Below are 231 nucleotides of genomic sequence, written 5' to 3'. Positions count from 1 at the left end.
TATTACAAGTTTTCTATTTCATCCTACCCTGAACTGCATCCAATATCATTTCATCAATCTGATAGTATAACTCTCTCTTTCTCACTCACCCACCCACGCACGCACGCACGCACGCGCGCGCGCGCGAACTGGCTTCACCTTGATTTAATGATTGTGGTAATTGAACATTGGCTAACGAATGATGACGTCACAACCCAGTCTCACGGCAGTTCGTGATATAGTCACGAAATT

This window comes from Sinocyclocheilus grahami, unplaced genomic scaffold (assembly GCF_001515645.1).
Source record: "Sinocyclocheilus grahami isolate Dianchi unplaced genomic scaffold, SAMN03320097.WGS_v1.1 scaffold2431.1, whole genome shotgun sequence".
NCBI lineage: Eukaryota > Metazoa > Chordata > Actinopteri > Cypriniformes > Cyprinidae > Sinocyclocheilus > Sinocyclocheilus grahami.
Note: the sequence above shows the minus strand (reverse complement) of the source record.